The sequence below is a fragment of the Pongo pygmaeus genome, chromosome 16, assembly GCF_028885625.2.
Source record: "Pongo pygmaeus isolate AG05252 chromosome 16, NHGRI_mPonPyg2-v2.0_pri, whole genome shotgun sequence".
NCBI classification, from domain to species: Eukaryota; Metazoa; Chordata; class Mammalia; order Primates; family Hominidae; genus Pongo; species Pongo pygmaeus.
In genome coordinates, this window is record NC_072389.2 from 78,483,048 (window position 1) to 78,510,047 (window position 27,000).

At 37.9% G+C, this 27,000-nt stretch overlaps 1 pseudogene; it reads right to left on the bottom strand.

Moving 5' to 3' along the window:
• LOC129013866 (nucleophosmin-like) overlaps positions 1-27,000 on the bottom strand; it is a 63,673-nt pseudogene that overhangs the window by 4,682 nt on the left and 31,991 nt on the right.

A 27,000-nucleotide genomic window follows, 5' to 3' on the forward strand; every position in this document is an offset into this window, starting at 1 on the left:
CTCCAGCCTGGGTGACAGAGCAAGTCTCTGTCTCTCCTCACCCAAAAGAAAATTATTTTGAGACAGGGACTCGCTGTGTCACCCAGGCTAGAGTGCAGTGGCGTGATCTCGGCTTACTGCTCACTGCAGCCTCAACCTGCTGAGCTCAAGTGATCCTCCCATCTCAGTCTCCCAAGAAGCTGGGACCACAGGCACATGCCACTATGTCTGGCTAATTTATTGTTATATTTTGTAGAGATGGGGTCTCCCTCTCTTGTCTAGGCTAAGCCATTTAATTGCTATCCAATTCAGCATCAAAAAAATAATAAACTACAGTAAAAAAATCAATAACAGCATTGTTCATACTGTTTTCCACCCACTGCCTGATCTCAGCATCCCTTCAAATAAAGACAGAAGTTCTTATTTCTCTCATTCTTCTTGCCAGAACAGTCATATGGCCCATGACGCGGTCTCTTTACAACTTCTTTTTGCCTTATTTGATACACAGAGGAGCAGCGTTCTCCCTAATCTATTTATGGAGCAAAAGAACAAGAAAAGAGGATTCTGGCCGGCATGGTGGCTCACACCTGTAATCCCAGCATTTGGGAGGCTGAGGCAGGCAGATCACTTGAGGTCAGGAGTTCGAGACCAGCCTGGCCAACATGGTGAAACCCTGTCTCTACTAAATATACAAAATTAGCTGGGCATGGTGGCGTGCACCTGTAGTCCCAGCTACTTGGGAGGCTGAGGCAGGAGAATCACTTGAACTGGGAGGCAGAGGTTGCAATGAGCTGAGATCATGCCATTGCACTCCAGCCTGGGCAAAAAGAGTGAAACTGTCTCAGAAAAAAAAAAAAAAAAGAAAGAAAGAAAGAAAGAAAGAAAAGAGGATTCCTTAACAAGAGGGTCTCTAACCAAGGGATTACTGAATTATGCTCATTCTGCTCAGTGTCACCAGACAGATTCATTACAAAAAAGAGCACTACAACTCAGCCTACCTTGCTCAAGAACAATAATTATATCTATTAACATCTTCCCGTCTTCCAAGAAGGAAGAAATTATTACATGGCTAGAACTGTGGGACCGGGTTCCTGTTGGGGATTTTACCAGGCCCACAACAACACTATGCATGTATTAATAAAACCTCAAGTGAATATTCACAGAGAAATATTCGGATTTTACTTACATGTGCGTCGCATCTGGCATGCTGGTTAAGGCAGGAGGACTTAGGGGAATGGGCTGTTCCTTATACAAGTTTCCATCATCCTGGGAGAAGGTGGGTAATCTGAATGGACAGCCAGGTGGGCCCTGTAGAGCCTGCTTCCTGGCCACACCAAGCCAACCTGAGAGATGATGCAAAATTTCAACCTCTACAATACTCTGGCAACCTCAGGAAATTTATGGTTACTCAAAGCATGCCCAGTAGGTTGGGATTGATCCAAATGAATGAGACTGTGGAAGCAGGATGCTAGCTGGTGCCTGCCAACCATCCATCAGGATCAACACTGGCTGTGGCGGGGGGTGAGAGCCCTTGGAGGCCATGGAGACTGAGGAAAGTCTAGAAAAAGTTGCATGTGGCTGAAGCCCAGCTGCAAATATCCACAATTACCTGAACTTAGGACGCTGTGTTCTGAAGTCGTGTGTGTTTTAGTTTCATTGCCCAGTGTAAATTTGCCAATTAGATGTTATGAAACTTAAACTGTAATGGAGCTGAATGTGCTCTGAGAGATTTATCTCACTTCTGCTGTTCAAATGATATCTGCTCACTAAATAAGTCTCAACCTGAACATGTGGCTAATTTTCTCTAAAAATCTGCATTTTCCAAAAAAGTTTTTAAAAACTGAATTAAACAGCAAACTAGAGGTAAAAATACTAAAACTTCATGTGTTTTTTAATGAAAACATATGAAATATAAAAATTTAGAAACAGTAATTTAGCATTACTTTACATACAGTAAAATACACAAATCTTAAGAGTAGAGCTCCGTGACTTTTTGTGTTATGTATGACTTTTTGCATATGTGGCCACTTACCAGATGAACAGATAGAACATTTCCATATTCCAGAAAACTCCTTCATACTCTTTCCCAGTGCCTCTCTACCACCAGATGAGAACTGTACCAGTTCTTTCACCACACTTTAATTTGTGCCTGTCATTGAACTTCATATAAATGGAATTGTACTTATCAATTTCCTGGCAGGTTTTGCTCAATGTAATGTTTTGGAGATTAATCCATGTTGCTGAAGATATCAGTAGTTAACTTCTTTCTATTGCTGAGTAGTAATCCATTGTATGAATATAGCTGAATTTGTTTATCCACTTACCTGCTGATGGACATTTGTTTTCTTTCCAGTGTTTGATTATTAAGAATAAAACTGAAGCTGGGCACAGTGGCTCATGCCTGTAATTCCAACACTTTGGGAGGCAGAGGCAAGAGGATCACTTGAGGCCAGGAGTTTGACACCAGCCTGGGCAACATAGCAAGACTTCATCTCTACAAAATATTTTAAAAATTAGCCAGGTGCAGTGATGTGCACCTATAATCCTGCCTACTTGGGAGGCTGAGGCAGGAGGATCACATGAGCCCAGGAGTTCAAGGTTACAGTAAACCATGATCATATCACTGCACTCCAGCCTGGCTGACAGAGCAAGGCTCTGTCTCTAAAAAAAATTTTTTTAAGCCAGGCACAGTGGCTCATGCCTGTAATCCCAGCACTTTGGGAGGCCGAGACAGGTGGATCACAAGGTCAGGAGTTTGAGACCAGGTTGGCTGCCACAGTGAAACCCCGTCTCTACTAAAAATACAAAAAATTAGCTGGGCATGGTGGCGGGCACCTGTAATCCCAGCTACTCAGGAGGCTGAGGCAGGAGAATCACTCGAACCTGGAAGGCCGAGGTTGCAGTGAGCCGAGATCGCGCCACTGCACTCCAGCCTGTGCGACAGAGCAAGACTCCATTTCAAAAACAAAACAAAACAAAGACCAGCTTGGCCAATGTGGCAAAACCCTGCTTCTACCAAAAATACAAAAAATTAGCTGGGCGTGGTGGTGTGTGCCTGTAGTCTCAGCTACTCAGGAGGCTGAGGTGGGAGGATGGCCTGAACCTGGGAGGTGGAGGTTGCAGTGAGCCAAGATCATGCCACTGCACTCCAGCCTGCATGATAGAGCCAGACTTTGTCTCAAAAAAAACTTTAAAAAATAAAAATAAAAACTGGATATGAGTTTTTTTGTTCATACTTGTTACAGAAGCCTTTTTGTTTTAAAATGCACTGGTACATACCTAGAAGTAGAACTTTATTAGAAACAGCCAAGTGACATACAGTAAGTTTAGAAATAACTATAGACATGTGAAATAAAATGACTTTAAAAAATTTTGCTTAAATATTGATAAAATATTTTTTAAAAATTGGTAAAATAGGAAGAATCATCTAACATTCAAAATGCTTTATAAAGTAATTTTATCTTATGTAAAATGCTACAAATGTTCTCTGAGGATATACATTTTCAATGGTTGGGACTTTAAGCAAGTTGACTTTAGGCAAATAGGTCTTAGGCAAATTGGCCCAAAACCTCGATATAGATTCTTGTCAAGACAGGTCTCCCCCATTCTGTACTGGTGTAATTGAATTTTTAAACAATGCAGATTGACATTCATCCCTGTAGATTTCATACCAGTAGGAAGTACATGTATATTATGCACAGGATATACGGGATTAGGATGTTGGAACAAGTAGACACTTGGTGGAAGGAGGGAAAGGTATCCCCGGCCCTGCTCACAGAGCTCTGGGGAGACTGATAATGGGCCATGAGCTGGCAGGATGCCCAGGGAGTTAAAACCTTGCTGAGCCAGGGCAGGGGCCTAAGCAGGGGAAGGTCCTGAAGGGGCTCATTTGGCTCAGTGGGGCCTGCCTGGCAATGTTGGGATCAGTTTGTGGAGAGGAGCTGGGGGTGTCATTACAATTAACGAGGAGAATAAGGCAGAGGTTGCCTCTGGGGATAGTGGCATAGAGAACTACGTAACTGAGAGGGCCCACAGTGTCAGCGGGCTGTGCAAGTTAGCATTTGTCTGAGAGGAAAGAAAACTGTTCTGGAATCAACCCTAAACAGTTCTTGTCCTGGTTGCAGATATTTCAAACTTTCATTTTAAAAATATGTCAGCACATGTGACTGCAAATTTTATTCTTCTTATTCTTATTATTAAGATGGAGTCTTGCTCTGTTGCCTAGGCTGGAGTGCAGTGGTGCAATCTCAGCTCACTACAACCTCCGCCTCCTGGGTTCAAGCGAATTCTCCTGTCTCAGCCTCTCGAGTAGCTGGGATTACAGGCATGCACCACCATGCTCGACCAATTTTTGTATTTTTAGTAGAGACGAGGTTTCACCATGTTGGCCAGGCTGCTCTCGAACTCCTGACCTCAGGTGATCCACCCACCTCGGCCTCCCAAAGTGCTGGGATTACAGGCATGAGCCGCTGCGCCCAGCTGAGATTGCAAATTTTAAAAAATTTATAGTCATCCAAATGTGTTCACTATCTTTTCTTCATGTCTTCCACACTTTTGATAAAATTGGCTTCTATGTCATCTCCTGAGTTATTAATAAAAAATATTAAACTGGACAAAGCCAGAATAAAGCCCACTGGAATGCCACCAGAGACTCGCCTCCAGGGTGCTGGCAATTCATTAATCAACACTCTCTAAGAATGAGTATTCAGCCAACTATAAATTCACCTCATAGTCTCCATTGACGTGTTTCCACCTTTGCACAAGAGAATCATGAGAGATTTAGGAGAAGCCATCACAGAAATCAAGGCGCAGAGTCTATGAAATACCCCAATCCACTAATTTAATCACAAAGAAAGAAAGAAAAAGAAATGAGGTTAGACTTGTTCTTAGTGAGTCCACGCTAGTTCCTGGCAAACATTACTTTCTTTTTCAAGTACTCAGAAAACCATCTGTTTAATAATCCCTTCTAGATTTTTGTTGGCACTGGGGGTGCTCGTCAATCAAATTGTAAATTTCACTTATCGCCCCATTTAAAAATCAGGACACCATTTTCCATTTTCACTGTTTTGGCTACTCTCTCTGATTTTCCAGGTTCTATCAAAGATGTTACAGGTAACCCTTGCCATCATCTGGGAGGTCATCTGTCTGCACCAGCTGGCTTAAACTCACTGAAGCAAGCTAGCTAGTATCATGGGATAAATGTGATCCTGGGATATAAGCAGAAAGCAACTTTATTTTTTCTCCCATTGTCCCTTAAAATTTATTCAGTAAGGCATATCCTTTCCCTGTGTATGGATGAAAATTTATCAGTCCTGTGACTTATCTGATCATATCACTCATGATAAATAAAAGAACTATGATCACCTTAAGTCACTAAATATAGTCTTAATTTAGATATTAGAAATCTACTTTTATACAACAAACAAAACTATACACTTTGTTTAAAGTGAAATCTTCCTCTTCAGTTTGAGTCTGCTGCAGGCAGGAAGCTTACAGCTGGTAACGGTGTGCATTTGGTTTCTTCTTTTTTTTTTAACCTCTTCTCCTACATCAGCTTATAAACCTGGAATTCTGATTCCTCTAGGGTGGGGTGGTGCTGAGAGGCTGAGGAGTAGGAAAGCTCTTCTTTGGTACTTTTGTAAAATGGCTCTTCACTCTCTGAGCCTAGTAAGTGTTTCAAGCATTCTTAATCTTTCGATTTTTTCAGGCAAGAATCAGACACCAATTTACTGCATCCCGCCCTCTCCCCATTCCCCATACCTGCTCTCCTTTGAAACCTCTCTCCCTCTTAGCTTGAGATGAAGGGGAAATACCCTGCACCACGCAAACTATTCTCTCCAAATAACTCTTCCTCTCAAATCCTATCCCTTCTACACCCCCGACCCTTAACCCCCTTGTGGTTTTAAGGGGTTCAAGAGAAATTCAACCCATTCAAAGACACTTATGAAATATTTGAACAGTGGCCTCTTCATATTTTCTCTTCATATTACAGCCAAAAGGGAGACAGTCTGATTTGTATATTCTGTTAAAGTATTTTTCCACTATCTGCTCTCTTATCTTGGCCTTCCATTTCCTTCGTTCTTATTTGATGGCATTTCTTCTTGATAGGGAGACAGATGAAAATAGTTCAGAATGTTTGTATTCTCTCTAAAACCTCCTTTCATTACATACCATCTTCCTCAAGTGCAGCGGTTTTCCTCATTTTTGAAACATTCTTTTAAAAACCACAACTGTCAGGCCATTTTATTAATTTATAATGAATAATATGAATAATAAAACGTATATTCATGTATTATTTCCTAATGGTAAACTTAAAATAGGAGTGGGCAAAGGAAATGCAGTACCTGATACAGGGACTATTACTCAGCCTTTAGAAAAAGAAAATTCTATAATATGCAACAATGTGGTAAAATGGCAAATATATTCAATTATCCTTATAAAAACCAGAATGGACAACTTTACACCAAACAAACAAGTAAGTCTCCTCTCTGATGGGAAATAAAAAGAAGAAAATAAAAATTATCAGCCATAAATACCTAAATTATTAATGTTTCTTTTTAATATTTTACTTAGGATTCTCCATGTAATAATTTTACCAAATTGAAATATTATTTACCCAATTCTGAATCCTAATTCTTAAACTTGCTATACTGTGAATATTTCCTATTACCAGTAAAATTCTTGTAAAACCATTTTTAATGGCTTCATACTAGGCCAATGCATGGGGACACCATGATTTATTAACCTCTTTCCCTTGTTACTGAACATTAAAGTTGTTTCCTTTTTTTTTTTTTACCATTTTGAATAACACCACAAAGTAAACTATTGTGCATACATGTGTGCTTGAATTTCTGACAATTATTAGAAGGGGAGTTACTGGATCAAAGGTATGGACTTTTTAAAGCTCTTAATACAAGCTGCCACTTTGCTTTCTAGAAAGAATTGTAACAGATTGGCTTATCTTAATGGACATTGTCATCAAACTCAATCAGTCCAAGGCTCCATCTCCACACCAGAGCCAGCCAAGAGAACCAGAACAATGTCAGAGATACAGGACAAAAGTGGTTTTTGGCTATAGTAACGATATTCTCCAATCTGGGTATCTGTTTCGAGGGAGTGAAAGGAGAAAGTCCATTTGTCTATTTGCACATGTGTAGTCAGGGTTCTCCTGGAAGGTGGTAGCCTCCTCCGATCCAGCCTGTATCTGGTTCATTGCCCTATAACACAGCCCTACCTTAATCATAAAGCCAAAGAGCAGGGCAGCTTTGTTTTCTCTCAGCCACACCCCAGTCACTTAAATCTAGGGGGCTCCTCCAAGACTCTGTAGCCACAAGTTGATAAACACATTTTCAGATGGGTTTGTTTTGCATCTATTACAGGTTGAAGTGTTCTAGTTTTGCTCTCAACTGATGACATTTATCCAGAGCATGTTCCAAATCTGCCCATTTCCCACCCCATCTGGGTTCTGCCTTATGACATTTTTAAGACAGAAACACAACGTACAGCAATACTAAAGCCATATCCTAATGACAATAGTTAAATAACTTTTTATCTGATTTCAAAAGTGGTACATGTTTAAAGTGGAAAACACCTTAGGAAACCAGGAAAGGAAGGCTGCAGAGTGACCAGCACGTATGGCAGCCTGCCTGGCAGATGGAGAGTGCACGTCTCGGTGGACATCTGTGTGGGGTCAGCAGGGATCATGTTCAGCTCAGCAGATGTCAGGAGACATACAGCAAAGTCTGAGGGCTGGTAAGAACTCTCTCGCTTGACACTACATAAGCCCTGAGAACTTGGTTCCAACTCCAGGGAAAAGGGTGGGGGGAACCCATAAAACTGAAATAAAAATCATAACACAGTAGAATGGCACTTGATATAGAAATCAGTTTCATTGGTAGGAAAACAAAGAACACTGGAGTCTAGTTTGTATTCTCTTTCCAGCTTCTTTGGCCTCTGATTCCCAACTTCAGGTGCACCCCACCACCAGCCTTTTCCAGTGGCTCAGTTGGGTTCAGTCCTGGTACCTGAGAGGGTTTGAGGGATGGACTACATTCTTTGGGCACCCCATGGGAGCTAGCCCTACAAATCACCATGGAAACTGAAGATACAGTGATTGTCCATGCTGGTCTTAGAGGCAGGTGGTTCCCAGGTGAAGGCTGGGAAAAGTCACTCTTACAATGATGTAATTAATAACTCTACCAATGGCCCTCAGTTTCTGAAGATTTGCTTCCCTTAATTCTCCTCACTGGAATTGGGGGATTAAATCTCTGAAAGCAGCAGATGCTATAAAAACAAACAAACAAACAAACAAACAAATAGCCCAATAGGGCCATGAGTCTTGGTAGGGATGTACCAGTAAGAAAGGGTTCTGATTTCCCTAAGCCATGATGCCAGTCCTGGCTCTTTGTTTCAAAAGGATCTTCAGAGCCACCTGGCACAGATGGCTTTCTCTTGGAGTCATTCCTTTTGCACCTCTGCATCCTTGGCAACATTTCAGGGGAGCTCCCGGGTAGGGCAACATCTTAACTGTCAAGACAGTGCAGCATCAGAGAGTCACAGAGGCAGGCTCTGGAATCCCTAGAGACCAAGGCCAAGACCAAGAACAGGACACGTGTACTAGGATTGGCATTGCAGTGATGGCTATAGTCACAAACAATTTGAAACATCCAAACTGTTGAGCCATAGGGGACCACTTAAACAGATGCTGGTATATTCATACCAAGGAACACTATGCACTCATTAGAAAAAAATAGATTTCTGTAAATTAAAAGGGAATATGAATATGTTCATAATATATTTTAAGTAAAAAAGGCTTTAAACAGCATGTAGTGCATGATCTTATTTTAAATAAATATATATTTATTTGTACATATTATATATAGGAAATCGCTAATGGGATAACAACAGTCTTCATTTTTTTGTATTTCTCTACATGTTTCAAATGATTTTGACATGTTTCTCTACATCATGTTTCAAATGATCTTTGACACAATAACTTGTTGCATTGTGTATTAGTCAGGGTTCTCTAGAGGGACAGAACTAATAGGAGATATAAATATATATATAAATGTATATATCAATAAATATATATATGTAAAGGGGAGTTTATTAAGTATTAACTTACACAATTACAAGGTCCCACAATAGGCCGTCAGCAAGCTGAGGAGCAAGGAGAGCCAATCCGAGTCCCAAAACTGAAGAACTTAGGTCCGATGTTCGAGGACAGGAAGGATCCAGCACAGGAGAAAGATGCAGGCTGGGAGGCTAGACAAGTCTCTCTTTTTCACGTTTTTCTGCCTACTTTATATTCACTGGCAGCTGATTAGATGGCGCCCACAAAGACTAAGGGTGGATCTGCTTTCCCCAGCCCACTGACTCAAATGTTAATCTCTTTTGGCAACACCCTCACAGATACACCCGGGATGAATAGTTTTTATCCTTCAATCTAATCAAGTTGACATTCAGTATTAACCATCACACTTGGATTTTTAAAAAGTATAATCTTTGTTGGCCAAGTGTGGTGGCTCATGCCTGTAATTCCCGCACTTTGGGAGGCCAAGGCAAGTGGATCACCTGAGGTCAGGAGTTCGAGACCAGCCTGGCCAACATGGTGAAACCCCGTCTCTACTAAAAATACAAAAAATTGGCCAGGCCTGGTGGTGCATGCCTGTAATCCCAGCTACTAGGGAGGCTGAGGCAGGAGAATCGCTTGAACCTGGGAGGCAGAGGCTGCAGCGAGTCGAGATCAGGCCACTGTACTCCAGCTTGGGCAACAGAGCAAGACTCCGTCTCAAAAAAAAAAATTATAATCTTTGTCAATGGAAATGTGGCTAAAACCTGTTGTGGCAGTCATGGAGGCATGCCACTTGGATCTCCCCTTCAAGAAGGAACTTGACATCAGCTATGGGAGTTGGGTTAGCTGACAGCCTCTAGCTGCAGTGCCTTGGGGACCCACTGTAAGCTCAAGCCTCTTCCTGGGCAGCCCCAGCCAATAGCTGAGCATGGAGAGGCACTACTTCCCATCTTCTGCCCCACTTGGAGGTCTTCTTGGGCACTTTTTGTCCTGGAGCTCCCCATTGGACTGCCAGAGACTTTCTCAAAGCTGCCCCGTGGTCTGAAGCTCTTCCCATCCAACCCTTCCTTCTCCCTTCTCCTTCCACAGAGGCCAGACGAGCATGGCAATCTGAGGTCTTCCCTGCCTGTTATTGTTCCCTCTCACCCTTTATTCTTTATAGGTAATACTCCGTTAAATCTTTTGTACTGCCATGTGCCACATAACGATGTTTCAGTCAAGGATCAACCATGTTTCCGACATGGTCCCATAAGATTACAATGAAGCTGAAAAACTCCTATCACCTAGTGACATCATAGCCATGGTAACATTGTATGCAACTACTTAATGTTTAAATAAATTTAATGTAGCCTAAGAGTAGTTTTTAGAGAGTCTATAGTGCTGTACAGTAATGCCCTAGGCCTTAACATTCACTCATCACTCACTCACTGACTCACTCAGAGCAACTTCTAGTCCTGCGAGCTGCATTCATTGTAAGTACCCTAGACAGGTGTGCCATATATATATACATACACATATATATATACACACATATATACAAAAATTAGCCGGGCATGGTGGCGCATGCCTGTAGTCCCACCTACCCGTCGGGAGACTGAGGCAGGAGAATCACTTGAACCCGGGAGGCAGAGTTGCAGTGAGCTGAGATTGCGCCACTGCACTCCAGTCTGGGTAACAGGGCAAGACTCTGCCTCAAAAAAAAAAAAAAAAAAAAATATATATATATATATATATATACATACACACACACACATACACACATATATAAACACACACATATATACACACACACATATATATACACATACATATATATATATACACATACATATGTCACCCACGCTGGAGTGCAGTGGCGCAATCTCAGCTCACTGCAACTCTGCCTCCCGGGTTCAAGCGATTCTCCTGCCTCAGTCTCCCTAGTAGGTGGGACTACGGCCATGCGCCACCATGCCCGGCTAATTTTTGTATTTTTGGTAGGAACGGGGTTTCTCCATATTGGCTAGGCTGGTCTCAAACTCCTGACCTCAGGTGATCCACCCCGCTCCGCCTCCCAAAGTGCTGGGATTACAGGCGTGAGCCATCGCGCCCAGCCTCATTTTTATATTTTATACTATATTTTTACTGTACCTTTTCTATGTTTAGACACACAAATGCTTAACATTGTGTTACGGTTGCCTATCACATTCAGTACAGTAACATGCTGTACAGGTTTGTAGCCTGGGAGCAATTGGCTGTACATATAGCCTAGGTGTGTAGTAGGTTAGACCATCGTTCGTGTAAGTGCACTCTATGGTGGGTCCGAGAAGAAATTGAGCCTACAGAAGCATTTCTCAAAACATATCTCTTTTGTTAAGTGGCAGCACAGGACAGCACTACTAACTCTGTCTTGATGTTTGCCTTCTGGAGGACCTAACGAGATTCCTCTGTGTTCCTGAACATACTGTGAGAAGCCTGGAGTTACTCCTTACACATTCTTTCCATAGAAATACCCCTCCCCAGGAATTATTATTCCAGATGACCTCCAAGTGGTCTAACAAACAAAATGAAATGTCTTCTCCTGCCAAGATTTTCCTCTTCTAATTGTGGCTGCCTGAAATTTCCTTCATTAAGTCTGCCTGTCAACACCTCCCAATCCCTTCTCATCTCTGCCCTGCTACTCACACTCCTGCACAGGTTCTGAAAAGGCCATCAGTGGCCTTCTTGGCTGCTTCTCCAACCCATACAGAGAATTTGTGAATTACTCAGTATTTTTAAGGCACTGCTTTTCTGTTTAAACCAGCCAGAGTTGGTTTCTGCTGCTTCCTAAGAATGCTGGCTGATATGTATATCTAATGCATAGTATTTTTGCATATGATACATTGGCATGGAGAAAATCATATCATATTCACAATTCAGTTTAACAACGAAGTTGTTAAGACAGGTTACCTGGGAGGGTGGTGAGGTGAAGATGGGGAGGAGAGGAAGAGAAAGGAGGCAAGCAAAAATAGAAAAGGGAGGAAAATAAGACTGTATTAAGGAGAAGGGAGCATGCATTATGATATGATCTCATGTTTGCATTCACATAGTCAGTATATTCATATACCAGCCATACCTCAGAGCCACTGAAAAATAAATTTCCCAGGGTCGCACCCAGGCCTGAGTATTTTTCAGAGCTTCTCAGGAGACACTGATGAGAAAACAGGGTTGACATTTACCGAAGTGATCCTGGACCATCTGCATCAGCATCGGCTGGACCTCTGTTTAAAAATTCATGTTCCTGGATGCCACTGCAGACCTCCTGGGTAAGAATCTGGAGTAGGATATTCTCTGCCCTGAGAGAGGGAGCTCAGCACCCTGTGGCCATAGGACCAAATTCCTGGGGCCTAGAGCAACCACAGAACTCTTTGGCAGTAGGCCAGTTCTGGTGCAGTGGGCCTCATCTTTTAAAATATCTGCTTTTAAAATTGTTAATGACTGTTTTACCCAGCAGTTCCACTTCTTGGAACACATCCTAAGGAAATAACCACATGATGTGAAAAGATGTATAAGGAAGAATGCTCATCACAACCCTTGTTTATATTAATGAACGTTTGGAAACAACCCAAATAGCAATCAATAGAGGAGTCGTTCAAATAATTAAGACACATCCACACAATGGAAGGGTATATAGACATTATAATTATGAGGTAGAGCTGTATGTACACAAATAAAAATACATTCACAGTATATTAAGTGGGGAATGAACAGGGATCTCGAATGCAACAGATGGCATTCAGATGCATAGCATGGCTACGTCACGCACCATCTTGGGGACACTTTCTTTTTTATACAAGAAAACAGATCTGAAGGCTATTATGGAGAACTTTGAATCCACTCTATTTTATTTTTTATATATATATATAATAAATATATATATACACACATATATAAATATATATATACACATACATACATATTTATCTTTTACTATGGAAAATTTCAAACATAAACAAAAGTAGAGTGAATAGTGTAAGGATCCCAGTGTATGACTTCAACAATTTTCAATAGAAGGCCAATTGGTACCCCAAGTACTATTCTTTACCTGAATTGTTTGCAAGCTGATATTTTCCTAAATTTTTTTTTAGTTTATTTGAATATGGATTCAAATAAGATTCATACAAAATGATGAATTGATATGTCTCCTAAGTTTCTTTAATCTGCATGTTCTCACTACATATTTTTGTTTTTCTTTTATAGTTTTTTGGTTGAAGAAAGCAAGTTTATCCTGTAACGGTACACTATCCAATACAATGGCCACTAACCACATTTGACTAGTGAGCATTTGAAAAGTGGCTAGTGTGACTGAAGGACTACATTTTAAATTGTATTTAATTTTAATTAATATACATCTAAATTTAAAAGTGATACTTGATCCAGTTATTGGAAAACTGAAGTTTGAAACAACTTGGGTATGTGAATCTGCTTTTTCAACCATAAATTTTATGAAATCTAAATACAGTTTAAGTATTTCTGATGAGAATTTAGCATTCAAACTGAGATGTGCTTTAAGTGTGAAATACACACTGATTTTGAGGATTTAGTATGGAAAAAGAACGTAAAATATCTCATTAATAATTTTTATATTGATTACATGTTGAAGTGAGAATATTTTGGATGTGATGGGTCAAATAAAAGTTATTATTAAAAATAATTTTGTCTGTTTCTTCTTATTTTTTTAAAGGCGATTACCAGAAAATTACAAATTGGTTACATACAAAATCAAGAAGGGCTGGAGAGTTAACACCTATCTGCTGATAGGCCTCAATAAGCGACTGTCAGGAGTCAGTGTGTAACTACCCCACTTCCTCACCTCTTGAGTGGGATAACTCTGAAGAATGTACCTTACACTATTTCCCAGAATTCCCCCACAGGATTAAGCTCCAGTCACCACTGTGGTACCTAGCTTGATAATACACCTTTTATAGGCTGCCTTCTCTTCTCTCTCTCTTCCCTATTCCCCTACCAGTGGTTCTTCCATTTCCCAGATAAACTCTTTACATTCAAATACTTGTCTTGGGGTCAGTTTCTGGAGAAACACAATGCTAAAATGGTCCCATATTGGCCAGTGTGAGCCTTCAAGCCAGCTCAGGAGTCTTTTTGATATGGTCATAATAGTCTATGATTGCTTCCTTGCTTCTGTTAGTTTCAAAAGGTATTTCAGGCTCACTCTGTACATTATCTGTTCCAGACTTGGAGCCTTAAAGAAACCCTGACTCTTTTTAATGGGAAATGGTATTTACAGACATAATCTGGGACAAGAAGTGGTTATTGCTATGGGGTTTATCATTGTTTCAAGGTGCTTTATGTTTTCAGAATATATAAAAAATACATTATGAATTTATGATGGTAATTCCAATTCAAAGTCAAAACTATAGCTTCCTTACTTAACTCCAACAAAATGTTACATCTGTATCTCTTTTGATCTTGTTGAAAATCTCAGTTCTCATTGATACCAACTTAACTATCCATTTGACTTACCCCTTAATACACAAGGCACAGTCTGTGTTTGACAGAATGAAAACATCACTACTAACAACAATATCATTACTAGAAACAGTTTAGGTATTTTTTTTCTATTCTTTTTGTCGTTAGGATATATCCCATTAAGGATGTATAAGGATACATAGATTGCTGTATTAGAACGTCAATTACTGGTTTTTAAAATCACTTGGAAAAATTCCTTTCTGTCAGGTTAGCCACAAACTGGATATCCTGTGGGAGTTCCTTGTTTCATTTAGTTTTCAGTTTTAGTAACAGCATTAACCCAATTAATTTGTTTTATAATTATATAAATTATTTATTGGTTCCAAAGTATAATCTATAAAACAAGATATATTTCAAGAAGTCTAACTCCTATCCTGTTTTCTCTGCCCTATTCCTTTTCTTCCCGCATAAGAATTCTAAAGATTTTTAAATCATTCTATTGTTTTCAATACATATAAATGCATATGCATATAATATATACAAATATATTTAATATATATGTAGCTCTCTTTTCTTAGATAAATGGTAGAATATTTTACATCTTTTTAACTGTATTTTCTTTTCTCAGTAAACACAATATTCTCAAGATCACCAAACAATGGTATGTGAAGAAATTTCTCATTCCTTGTTTCTTTTTCAATTAGATGGAACCTCATTGTATGATTGTATCATAGTGTATTCAACTAGTCCCTTATTGGTGAACTTTTGGATTGTTTCTGGTCTTTTACTATTACAAATAGTGCTATAATTAATAGCATTGTGCTTGCATCTTTTCATATTTTTGCCAGTGTATCTTTAAGGTTTATTCCTACAAGTTTGATTTCTGGGTCAAATGATAACTACATATGTAATTTTGTTAGACATTACCAAATTCCCTTTCATAGTGGTTATAAAAATTTGCATTCCTACCAGCAATGAATGAGAACATGTTTTTCCACATATTTATCTGTGATGGTTAATTTTACCTGTCAATTTGACTGGGTCATAGGAGTGCCCAGATATTTGCTTAAACTTTTTTCTGGGTATGTCTTTGAGGGTGTTTCTGGATGAGATTAACATTTGAGAGCACTGAATCCTAACCACTAGACCATGAGGGAGAGATTAATATTTGAGTCAGTAATTTGAGTAAAGAATTCACTGAAGTAATTGAGTTCACTGAAGTCCTGAATAGAACAAAAAGGCTCAATAAGATAATTCTCTCCCTCTACCTTTCTTCAAGATGGGATATTGGTCTTCTCCTGCCTTCAGTCTCAGACTCAAACTCAGGCTGGACCTTATACCACTGATTTTTCAGATTCTCAGGCCCTTGGACTTGGACTAGAAGTATACCATTGACTCTCCTGGGTCTCCAGCTTGCCGCCTGAAGGTCTTGGGGGCTTTTTAGCCTCCATGATTATGTAAACCAATTCCTTATAAGTCTATTTTCTCTTTCTCTACATATATGTTCAATTGGTTCTGTTTCTCTGGAGTACCCTGACAAAATCCAACATGAATTTTTGCCAATCCCATGTGTGAAATGCTATCTCAGAGTATTTTAATTTGCATTTCTCTTATGAGAGAGGTTGAACATCTTTTCACATGGTTAAGAGCTATTTGCATTTATTTTTCTGATGGATTGTCCTTATCTCTAGCCTATTTTTCTGTAAGTTTTTTCTCTTGTCTATTTTTAGAAATTCTTTACATATTTGTAATATTAGTCCTTTTGTAATAAAAGACGCACATTTTTTTCTGGTTGTCTTTTTACTTTGCTTGTGGCATATTTTTTGGTCATAAAAAATTTGATGTAATAAAATTTATCTTTTTCCTTATGATTTCTAGATTTTGAATCATAATTAGGACATATTTTCCAACTCCTGGGCTATAAAGACTAATTTGTATTAGTTCATTTAAAAATATTTAAATCTCTGACCCGTTTGGAAAATATTCTGGTATATGATATAACAAATGAAACTAATGTTATCTTTTCATGTAGCTATCTAGATATCCCAATGTAAATTAGAAATGCCATCTTTTTGCCACTAATTTGAGATGCTGCCTTTTTCATATTCTAAATTTCCATTTGCAATTGAACCAACTTCTGTATTTCTATTCTGTTCCATTGTTTATTTTATTATACATGTGTAGAAAAATACAAACTCAAAGTGCTTTTCCTTGTCTCTCACTCAACAACAATCAATACAGAGACCCCTATGACCAGCTGTTTGTAGGGTATTTCCTTGCTCGCCAAGCAAGCAATCAATTCTGCAGCAAACATCAGCTGGATGTCCTCTAATTCAGTTCAATTTCGACATTATGTACCTGGAGATAGTATCAGATCCCACAGGTTGAGGGTTCAGTCTCCAAAATTGGCCCCCACCTTCAGATGCCAAAAACAACAAGCTCCACGTTGTTTTTACCTGTGCTTCTTGTTGACTGGCTACAAATTGGGTCCCATACCATAACTCCCTCGTTGAGTTCAATTAATGTGCTAGAGCAGCTCACAGAACTCAGGGAAAAACTTAACATCTGCCAGTGTATTATAAAGGATGTCATGAAGGATACAGATGAAGAGATGCATAGGGCAAGGCATGTGAGAAGGGGCATGGAGCTTCCATGCTCTCCCTGGGTGCACCACCCTCCAGGAACCTCCACGTGTTCACCTATGGAAGCACTCTAAAACCATCCTTTTCCGTTTTTATGGAGGCTTCATTACAGACGCATGGTTGATTAAACCATTGGCCATTGGTGATCAACTTAACCTTCAGCCCCTCTCCCCTCCCAGGAGGTTGTAGGATGGGGCAACAAGTCCCAACTCTCTAATCCTGCCTTGGTCTTTCTGGCGATCAGCAACTTAGGGGCTGCCAGCCACCAGTCAATCATTATTAGCATACAAAAAGGCATCACTTGGGAGATTTCAAGGATTTTAGGAGTTGTGTGCCTGGAAACGGGTCAAAAACCAAATACATATCTCACATTATCACATATGTTAACATCATGCTGTTTTAATTAAATATATTTTAACATTTGCTAGGGCCAGTAACCCTCATTATGTCTTCTGTTTAAGAGTTTTCTTAGCTCAAGAAGTTTTCTTCTTCACAGTGAAACTTACTATCAATTTATGTAGCTCCAGAAGAAAGCCTGGTGGTATTTTAGAAGTAATACATTAAATGTATAAATTACCTTGGGAAAAATTGCCATCTTTATTATATTCTTCTTATCCAAGGACATGATCTGTTTTACCTTTTTTTTTTTTTAGGTCCACATGGAGTCTTTCAGGAATATTGTTTTTCTCATGTAGATTTTGAATATTTATTAAGTTTATGCCTAGGTATTTTATTTTCTTTGTGGTATCATAGATGGAACAGTCTCTTCCATTAGCTTTTTAAACTGGTTTGGTTTGTGTATATGAATGCTATAGATTTTTATATGTTGATTTTATAATTTGCTGCCTTACAAAATTTTCTTCTCATCTGTAGCACCTTTCCCATTTGGGTTTTGGAGATCTGTGATATTGTCTGCAAATAGAAATAATTTATAGTTTTTGCAGTGAAATCCATAAATGACATTAGTATATGGTTTTTTGGTTTAATCTCAGTGAGGTTTTGAGATTAATGTTATACCTGGTTCACAAATTGAAATTGGAATTTGTCATTTTATATTATATTGGATTGCCTAACTTTAAACAATGGATTATCTAATTTAAAAATATTTGATAGAATTCCCAAGTGAAATCATTTGGACCTGATGGTTTTTATGGTGTTTTTATGTAATCTTTTTACTTTAAATTTTCCAAACACTGGTTTATTAGAATTGTCTGTATAGGGATCAATCTTGATAACCTTTTCTAGAAATATGTCATTTCATCTAGGTTTTCAAAGTTATTTTCATAGAATTAGGGCAAAGTAACTTCTCACGATTTTTAAATTTTCATTTTGTAACTGAGTACCCTATTTTTAAAGTTTTTTTCTTTGTGTTCACTTTATCACTAGGCAACCCCTCACATTGCTAGTGCATCTAATTCTATGTTTTTTTACGCAAAAGTGTTTTTTCTTGTCTCTCACTCAACATCCCACTTTTACACAAAAGTTCCAGAGACTAAATCTTGAAACAATTCAGGCACCTGTGGAAATCTCCCTGACCAGGAGATTGCTTCAAGGATACAGTTAATTTACAACCCAACCAAGCCTGAGATAATGCCACCCCATTCGCCAGAGGGGTCAATAACTCAAGACGAGTCATCAGAACAAGTCACGTAGGCCTGCACTGCCTCGCCCCCTGTGTGTCCTCCATGCCAAGGCTTCCCCTTCTTTAGCCCTTGCATTGTGCTTGGAAATTTGAAGTGGTTCCATTAAGGCAACAGCCTGGACTGTTTTCCCCACTGCTAGCTTTGGTTTATAATAAAGTCACTCACCTTCTACCATATCTCAATCTTGCTAATTGGTTTTGCAACCGGCTGAATCTGCATTCGGTAACACACTGTTTTATAGGTATTTTTGTACATTTATGCTTTCTTTTTTTACTTAATTAAGTTAGAAAATTGCTATATGTTGTTGATTTTTTTAAGAAGTTGACTTGGATTAAAAAACTTATTGGAACTGCCTTTCTGTTTTCTAACTCATTAACATTTAAAAATGTTTATTAATTTATCTCTTACATTTCTTCCCTGTGTTTTCTTTTTATTATTTTTTATCTTTTTGAGTTAGGTATTTTTATTTTTTTTAATTATAATTTTTATTGCAATTCTCTTCTTCTAGCTATTTAATGCTATACATTTTCTACCAATAACTGCATTAGCTATATCTCATAAATTCTGATATGTTTTCATTATAATAGTTATTAAGACATTTTGAAATTTCATTTTATACTTCCTCTTTGACTGAAGAGTTATTTTATAAAATATAAAAATTTCCAGAAAGAAGGGCTTTTTTGCTTTTCCTGGTATTACTTTCTAGTTTTATTGCATTATGGATAAATAATTTGCTTTATATTTGCTATGTCCTTTGAAATGTATTGGTCAATGTTCATGAATGCTCTATGTTGGCATTTAAAAAGGTGTAGGCTGGATGTGAGATGGCTTATGCCTATAATGTCAGCACTTTGGGAGGCTAAGGCAGGAGGGTTGCTTGAGGCCTGGAGTTGAGACCAGCATAGGCAACATAGTGAGACTGTGTCCGAACAAAAAGTAAAAAATTAGCCAGGTGTCTTTGTGTGCGCTTATAGTCCCAGCTACTTGGGAGGCTGAGGCAGGAGGATCACTTGAGAACAGAAGGTTGAGGCTGTAGTAACCCATGATGGCACCATTGTACTCCAGCCTGGGTGACAGAATGAAACACTGTTCTTAAAAAATAAATAAATAAAAAGAAAAAGAAGGTGTATTCTCTAGCATCAGGGTCGAGTTGGATTTATATCTAAGTTTTGCTGCTTAATCTTGGATTGAGTGAAATGTGTTAAGTTCTTCTGTTCTTAGTATGTATATGTCTAGTTCTCCTTGCATGTCCTCTAAATTTTAGATGAGTTGATGCTGTGTCTTGGGTGCATAAATATTAATAACTAATATTTCTTCATTGTGAATTGTATCCTTTAGCACTTGTGTCCTTCTTTGTCTCTTCTAATGATTTTGGTCTGAATTTTATCTTGTCCTTTATTTAGATTATGACCTCTTTTTAAAAAAAATTTGCATTTGCTGGATATATATTTGTCTAAATGTTTATTTTAACATTTGTAAATCTGTTATTTCTTCTGTACGGTATGGTAATGAATTTTGCTTGGCTAGCTGAAAATCATTTTGTTTTAAGACCATTTGAGTACACTGATATTATTGATAGGTTGACCTCAAAAGTTTTGTCATCTTGTTTTATATTGGAAGTATATCTTATAGAAATAATATTTGCCTTTATGGCTTATTTTATTTCGTCCCTTTTTTTAATCAGGGAGGGTATATCTTTTGAATGTAGGCAAATTTATATTTTGATTCTGATTGTTATCTTTATACCAGTTCTAAAACTTTTACTCCTAATCTCCTGTTTTTCATGCTCTTGTCTACTGATCCCCCTTTCCCTATGAGTGACATTGAAGTTACCTAGTAACTTCCTCTTTCTCCATGTCTTCTCCAAATCTAATTTGCAATAATATCCTTATACTCCCCGTTAAAACCTACAAGGAAGATTTTCTTTTTTAAAATTGATATATGTAATTATATATATTTTGGGGATATATGTGATACTTTGATACATGTATGCAATGTGTAATGATCAAATCAGGACAATTAGGGTATTCATCACCTCAAACATGTCTTTTCTTTTTGTGTTGAGGACATTACGATTCTTTTCTTCTGGCTGTTTTCAAATATATGATAAATTGTTATTAACTATAATTTCCCTGCTGTACTCTACAAGGCAGTTTTCAAGCTTATTGAACTTCTTATGTACTTTCTCCATTCTTATTCCATTTTTGATAATTGTGCTCTATTTATATTGTCAGGACATAAAGCCGTTCGTACTATTCTTTCTTGCTAAGAACCATCATTTAGACTTAATTCTACAGGAAACCATGTCTGTCATGCTTATCAGCAGTCTTTGTGCTGATACTTCTCCAGTCATTTTGGTCTTTTGAAGTACATTCTCTAGTGGATTCCTCAGGAAGGATTCATGAGAACAACATTCCCTGAGTTTTTTGCATTTTCATAATAGTGTGTCTGCCTTTATATTTGAAGATCAGTTTGTTTGCTATAAAATCCTTGCTTCATAGTTTATTTCCTTGAATATTTTAAAGATGTTGCTTCATGGTCCTCTAGCAAAAAGTGTTGCGTCCAAAATCTAATGGCAATCTAATTTTCTTTCTCTTATAAATGACTTGGTCTTTTTGCCAATGCCTTTTAAGATTTTTTTTTCTTTTACTTTGAAGTCAGTAGTTTCACTAGAATATTGGCTGTTTTAGGTGATTTTCCTAGATATAAAATATACCTTTCACTATAAAGTTTCAAGTCTGTTTTATTTCAGGAAAGTTTTCTTACTTTAAATATGTTTGTATTTGTTTTATTCTATTGGTTTGATTTTCATCTTCAGGATTTTTATTCCACACATATTGGGTCTTCTTCATTTGTCTTTGATTTTAAAACTTTTCTTCTTACAGCTGGTGTTCATTCATATTTGGGTTCTATGGTCATCTGAAATATGGCTAGAAAGAGGCATGAGGAAACATTTTAAGGTGGCAAAATTGTTCTATATCTTGACTGCTAGTAGTTACAAATTTGTATATAACTACCAAAAGTGATCAAACTACACAATTATAATGGATTTGTTTTATTGTATGCAAATTATACTTTAATAAAACTGAGAAAAATAGACAAAAATTCTTTGACACTCCTCCACCAAGAAGTGGAGTCTATGTTTCCTCCCTTTAAATCTGGATGGGCCTGTGACTGCTTTGACTAATAGACTACAGTGCAAATGATGCTATGAGACTTCCAAGGCTAGGTCATGAAGGACTAAGTTGGTCTGTCTTGGTCTTTGGAACACTTACTCTTAGAAACTTGGGTCACCATGTATAAAGCCCAACTACCTCAAGAACATCATGCTGGAGGGGCCACCTGTCGGCACTCCAATGGCCAGTCCTAGTTGAACCTTTGCTCCAGCCATCCTAGCTCAAGTGTCAGGTAATTTAAGAAGCCATCTTGGAAGTAGATCTAAATCTAATCCCAGCTGTCTTAGCCCCTGGCCATTCAAGTCGTCCCAATTAAGCCTAGAATCCATGAGCATGATACAATTGTTGTTGGTCCATTCCACTAAATTCTGGGGTAATAAATTATGTAGCAGTAGAAAATTAGAACATGTCCCTTCCATTTTAGTCTTCATTTATGAAACTGTTTTTTATTTATTTTTCTTTCCTGAGTTGTCGTTTCTCTTTTCAAATCTTCCTTTTCTCAAATTACTTCCTTTCTAAATTTTTCTAATCTGATTACACTATTATTTCATACACTTATCATTTTTCTTAATTTCTTTTAGTTCATTTAATATATTAGATTACAAGTTTTACCTGTTTTATAAGCACGTCTTTCTAACATGACTTCATTATCTGTCATGACATTCTATCCCTTATTTTCCTTTCTCTTATAGTGACTTTGTATGGAATTTGCTCATGATCATTTTCTGTTGCTCATCTCTTTCATTTGTAGGTATTTTGTTTCTGTTTCATTTTTAAAATTTGTATATGTTTAGGGCGTACAAGTGCGGATTTCTTACCTGCATCTTTTGTACAGTGGTGAAGTCCGGGCTTTTAGTGTACCCATCACTCAAATAGTGAACACTGTATCCAATAGGTAACTTTTCAACATTCACACCCCTCCCACCCTCCCACCTTTTGTAGTCTCCAGTGTCTGTTACTTTACTCTGTATGCCCATGTGTATCCATTGTTTAGCTTTCACTTTATAAGTGAGAACATGTGGTATTTGACTTTCTGTTTCTGAGTTATTTCTTTAATTAATTAATTTATTTATTTGAAGTTCCAGAGTACATGTGCAGGATGTACAGGTTTGTTACATAGGTAAATGTGTGCCATGGTGATTTGCTGCACCTGTCAACCCATCACCTAGGTATTAAGCCCAGCATCTGAGTTATTTCATTTAGGATAATGGCCTCCAGTTCCACTCATGTTGCTACAAAAGACATAATTTTATTTTTTTTTATGGCTGAGTAGTATTCCATGGAATGAATACACACACACACACACACGCACACACACACACAAACCACACTTTCTTTATCCAGTTTATCCAGTCTTCTGTTGATGGACACTTAGGTTGATTATCTCTGCTATTGTGAATAGTGCTGCAATAAACATATGAGTGCAGGTATCTTTTTTCATATAATGATTTATTTTCCTTTGGGTAGATACCCAGTAGTGGGATTGCCAGAGCAAATGGTAGTTTTATTTTAGTTCTTTCAGAAATCTGCATAGTTTTCCATAAAGTTTTTTACTAATTTACATTCCCACCAACAGTGTATAAGTGTTCCCTTTCTCTGCATCCTCACCAACATCTGTTGTATTTTAACTTTTTAATAATAGCCATTCTGACTGGTATAAGATGGTATCTCATTGTGGTTTTGATTTTTACCTCTATGATGATTAGTGATGTTCAGCATTTTTTCATATGTTTCCTGGCTGCTTGGATGTCTTCTTTTGAAAAATGTTCATGCCCTTTGCCCACTTTTTAATGGGATTGTTTTTTCTTGTTGAATTGTTTGAGTTTGTTGTAGATTCTGGATTAGCCCTTTGTTGCATGCATAGTTTGCAAATGTTTTTTCCCATTCTGTAGGTTGTCTTGTTTACTGTATTGATTGTTTCTTTTGCAGTGCAAAAGCTTTTTAGTTTAATTAAGTCCCATTTGTCTATTTCTGTTATTGTTGCCTTTGCTTTTGAGGGCTTGGTCCTAAATTCTTTGCCTAGGCCAATGTCCACAAGGGTTTTTTCTGGGTTTTCTTCTAGGATTCCTATAGTTTCTGGTCTTACATTTAAGCCTTTAGTACATCTTGAGTTAATTATTGTATATGGTGAGAGGTATGGGTCTAGTTTCATTCTTCTGCATATGGGATATCTAGTTTTCCCAGCACCATTTATTGAACAGGGTGTCATTTCCACAGTATACATTGACTTGTTGAGGATCAGTTGGTTGTAGGTATGTGGCTTTATTTCTAGGTTATATTCTGTTCCATTGATCCATGTCTCTATTTTTATACCAGTACCATGCTGTTTTAGTCACGATAGACTTGTAGTAAAACTTGAAGTCAGGTAATGTGATGCTTCCAGCTTTGTTCTTTTTTCTTAGAATTGCTTCAGCCATTCAGGTTCCTTTTTGGTTCCATGTGAATTCTAGGACTATCTTTTCTAATTCTGTAAAAATTGACATTGGTAATTTGATAGGGATTATGTTGATTCTGTAGATTGCTTTAAGTAGTATGATTATTTTAACAAAATTGATTCTTCTAATTCACTACCGTGGGATGTATTTCCACTTGTTTATGTCATCTATGATTTCTTTCATAAGTCTTTTATAGTTCTCTTTATAGAGATCTTTCACTTTTTTTGTTAAATATATTCCTAGGTATTTACTTTTTTTGTAGCTATTGTAAATGGGATTGCCTTCTTTTTTCAGTAATCAGCTAGATAGTTATTGGTGTATACAAATGCTATTGATTTCTATATGTTAATTTTGCATTCTTAAACTCCTGAATTAATTAATCAAATGTAAGAATTTTTTGGTGGAGTCTTTAGGGTGTTCCAGATATAAGATCATATCATAAGCAAATAGGAATAGTTTGACTTCCTGTTTTCAAATTTGGATGCCTTTTATTTCTTTCTCTTGCTTGATTGCTCTGGGGAGGACTTCTAGTATTATGTTGAATAAGAACAGTGAAAGTGGGCATCCTTGTCTATTTCCAGGTGTTAGAAGGAATGCTTTTAACTTTTCCCTGTTAAGTATGATATTGGCTGTGGGTTTGTCATGTATGGCCTTATGTTTAAGCATACTTATTCCTAAGCATATTATTCCTTCTAAGGAATAGAACATATTCCTTCTATGCCTAGTTTGTTGAGGACTTTTAGCGTGATGGGATGCTGAAGTTTATCAAAGCCTTTTCTGTGTCTGTTGAGATGATCACATGGTTTTGTCCTTAACTCTGTTTATGTGATGTAACACATTTATTGATTTGCATATGTCGAAACATCCTTGCATCCCTGGGATGAATCTCACCTGATCATGGTGTATTATCTTTTTGATGTGCTATTGGATTCAATTTGCTCGTATTTTGTTGAGGATTTTTGTGTCTATGTTCATCAGGGATATCAGTCTGTAGTTTTCTTTTTTTGTTGTGTCCTTTTCTGATTTTGGTATCAGGGTGATATTGGCCTTGTAGAATGAATTAGGGAGAATTCCCTCCTCCTCGATTTTATGGAATAGTTTCAGAAGGATTTGTGTTAGTTCTTCTTTGTATGTTTGGTAGGAATCAGCTGTGAATCCATCTAATTACGGGCTTTTTTGGGAGGGGGAGTTTTTTTTTATTACTAATCCAATCTCACCACTCATTATTGGTCTGTTAAGTTCTATTTCTTCCTGGTTCAATCTCAGGAGGTTATATGTTTCCAGGAATTTATCCATATCCTCCAGATTTTCCTCTTTGTGAGTGTATAGTTGTTTATAACAGTCTCAGATGATTTTTTTTTTTATTCTGTGGTATCAGTTGTAATGTCTCCTTTTTCATTTCTGTAGTGTTTACTTGGATCTTCTTTCTTCTGTTCTTGGTTAGTCTAGCTAGTGGTTTATCAATTGTGTTCATCTTTCCAAGGAACCAATTTTTAATTTTGTTTATCCTCCGTATTTTGCTATTTTATTTAGTTCTGCTCTAATCTTTGTTGTTTCATTTCTTCTGCTACCTTTCTTTGTTCTTCTTTTTCTAGTTCCTTAAGATATGATATTAGGTTATTAATTTGTGACCTTTTAGTTCTTCGATGTAGGCATTTAATGCCGTAAACCTCCCTCCTAGCACTGCTTTTGCTGTATCCCATAGGTTTTGATATGTTGTGTTTTCACTTTCATTTGTTTCTAGATTTTTAAAAATATTTGTCTCAATGTCCTCATTTTTAATGAGAGAATTTTTTGGTACTTTCAGGAGAAAAAGGTAAGCTGGTATAACCTTCGTAGATTTACTATCCTGGACGTTCACTTTCACAAAGTAATTTTCTTTTTTTTTTTGAGATGGAGTCTCACTCTGTCACCCAGGCTGGAGTGCAGTGGCGCCATCTCAGGTCACTGCAACATTCGCCTCCCAGGTTCAAGCAATTCTCCTGCCTCAGCCTCCTTTGTAGCTGGGACTACAGGAGCACACCACCACACCCAGCTAATTTTTGTATTTTTAGTGGAGATGGGGTTTCACTATATTGGTCAGGCTGGCCTCAAACTCCTGACCTCAGGTGATCCACCTGCCTCGGCCTCCCAAAGTGCTGGGATTACAGGTGTGAGCCACCGCACCTGGCCCACAAATTGATTTTTTAAAAAATATGGCCAAATATTTTCTAAGCTGAGTCCCCATTGCTCTTGTCTCTCACTTTTATCTCTCCCCTCTTTCTCCTCCCTCAACCCCGTGATGCTTCATTTAAATTCTGTTCCCAGTGAGTACTTTTCAGTGCAGTTTATCCTGGAACAAAATTTGATGTGTTAGTTTAAAAAACTCAGAGAGCCCAGAGTGTTCCAACACTTTCCGCCTTCCAGAGATCCCTTGGCGCTCACATGCAAATTGGATCCTATGAAACTTCCTCCAACTTTTGGTTGATGTTCTCAGATTGAGCCACCGAGATTTCCAAAGCAATTTGTGGGTTGGCTTTCAGGAATACTAGAGTCCTTTTCTCCCCCTTTCCTCCCACACAATTTCCAAAATCACATGGTTCTTGCAGTTGTCAGTAGCTTATACCC